The following is a 2,500-nucleotide window of genomic DNA, read 5'->3' as shown; positions in this document are numbered from 1 at the left end:
GTTCCAGGGTGCTGAGATGGCTGACGTTTTGCTCCGCTCACGACGGTCACCGCACCACGCAAGAACAGGCCAAAAACTGGCCAAAACAGCCCAAAAACGGGCCAAAACTGGCCATTTTTGGCTGCGCGAGCGAGCGGCGAGCGGCGAACAGCGAGCGAAGCGAGAGGCAGCACCGTCCCTGCTATACGAAAGCCCCATCCAGCCCTGTGCCACCCGGGGGGTTCCAGGGTGCTGAGATGGCTGACGTTTTGCTCCGCTCTCGACGGTCACCGCGCAATGCAAGAACAGGCCAAAAACTGGCCAAAACGGCCCAAAAACGGGCCAAAACTGGCCATTTTTGGCTGCGCGAGCGAGCAGCGAGCGGCGGACAGCGAGCGAAGCGAGAGGCAGCACCGTCCCTGCTATACGAAAGCCCCATCCAGCCCTGTGCCACCCGGGGGGTTCCAGGGTGCTGAGATGGCTGACGTTTTGCTCCGCTCTCGACGGTCACCGCGCAATGCAAGAACAGGCCAAAAACTGGCCAAAACGGCCCAAAAACGGGCCAAAACTGGCCATTTTTGGCTGCGCGAGCGAGCGGCGAGCGGCGGACAGCGAGCGAAGCGAGAGGCAGCACCGTCCCTGCTATACGAAAGCCCCATCCAGCCCTGTGCCACCCGGGGGGTTCCAGGGTGCTGAGATGGCTGACGTTTTGCTCCGCTCTCGACGGTCACCGCGCAATGCAAGAACAGGCCAAAAACTGGCCAAAACGGCCCAAAAACGGGCCAAAACTGGCCATTTTTGGCTGCACGAGCGAGCGGCGAGCGGCGGACAGCGAGCGAAGCGAGAGGCAGCACCGTCCCTGCTATACGAAAGCCCCATCCAGCCCTGTGCCACCCGGGGGGTTCCAGGGTGCTGAGATGGCTGACGTTTTGCTCCGCTCTCGACGGTCACCGCGCAATGCAAGAACAGGCCAAAAACTGGCCAAAACGGCCCAAAAACGGGCCAAAACTGGCCATTTTTGGCTGCACGAGCGAGCGGCGAGCGGCGGACAGCGAGCGAAGCGAGAGGCAGCACCGTCCCTGCTATACGAAAGCCCCATCCAGCCCTGTGCCACCCGGGGGGTTCCAGGGTGCTGAGATGGCTGACGTTTTGCTCCGCTCTCGACGGTCACCGCGCAATGCAAGAACAGGCCAAAAACTGGCCAAAACGGCCCAAAAACGGGCCAAAACTGGCCATTTTTGGCTGCACGAGCGAGCGGCGAGCGGCGGACAGCGAGCGAAGCGAGAGGCAGCACCGTCCCTGCTATACGAAAGCCCCATCCAGCCCTGTGCCACCCGGGGGGTTCCAGGGTGCTGAGATGGCTGACGTTTTGCTCCGCTCTCGACGGTCACCGCGCAATGCAAGAACAGGCCAAAAACTGGCCAAAACGGCCCAAAAACGGGCCAAAACTGGCCATTTTTGGCTGCACGAGCGAGCGGCGAGCGGCGGACAGCGAGCGAAGCGAGAGGCAGCACCGTCCCTGCTATACGAAAGCCCCATCCAGCCCTGTGCCACCCGGGGGGTTCCAGGGTGCTGAGATGGCTGACGTTTTGCTCCGCTCTCGACGGTCACCGCGCAATGCAAGAACAGGCCAAAAACTGGCCAAAACGGCCCAAAAACGGGCCAAAACTGGCCATTTTTGGCTGCGCGAGCGAGCGGCGAGCGGCGGACAGCGAGCGAAGCGAGAGGCAGCACCGTCCCTGCTATATACGAAAGCCCCATCCAGCCCTGTGCCACCCGGGGGGTTCCAGGGTGCTGAGATGGCTGACGTTTTGCTCCGCTCACGACGGTCACCGCACCACGCAAGAACGGACCATAAACAGGCCAAAACAGCCCAAAAACGGGCCAAAACTGGTCATTTTTGGCTGCGCGAGCGAGCGGCGAGCGGCGAACAGCGAGCGAAGCGTGAGGCAGCACCGTCCCTGCTATACGAAAGCCCCATCCAGCCCTGTGCCACCCGGGGGGTTCCAGGGTGCTGAGATGGCTGACGTTTTGCTCCGCTCACGACGGTCACCGCGCCATGCAAGAACGGACCAAAAACAGGCCAAAACAGCCCAAAAACGGGCCAAAACTGGCCATTTTTGGCTGAGCGAGCGAGCGGTGAGCGGCGAACAGCGAGCGAAGCGAGAGGCAGCACCGTCCCTGCTATACGAAAGCCCCATCCAGCCCTGTGCCACCCGGGGGGTTCCAGGGTGCTGAGATGGCTGACGTTTTGCTCCGCTCACGACGGTCGCCGTGCCACGCAAGAACGGACCAAAAACAGGCCAAAACAGCCCAAAAACGGGCCAAAACTGGCCATTTTAGGTTGCGCGAGCGAGCGGCGAGCGGCGAACAGCGAGCGAAGCGTGAGGCAGCACCGTCCCTGCTATACGAAAGCCCCATCCAGCCCTGTGCCACCCGGGGGGTTCCAAGGTGCTGAGATGGCTGACGTTTTGCTCCGCTCACGACGGTCACCGCGCCACGCCAGAACAGACCAAAAACA

The sequence above is a fragment of the Musa acuminata genome, unplaced genomic scaffold (genome assembly GCF_036884655.1).
Source record: "Musa acuminata AAA Group cultivar baxijiao unplaced genomic scaffold, Cavendish_Baxijiao_AAA HiC_scaffold_1126, whole genome shotgun sequence".
Taxonomy (NCBI): Eukaryota; Viridiplantae; Streptophyta; class Magnoliopsida; order Zingiberales; family Musaceae; genus Musa; species Musa acuminata.
Note: the sequence above shows the minus strand (reverse complement) of the source record.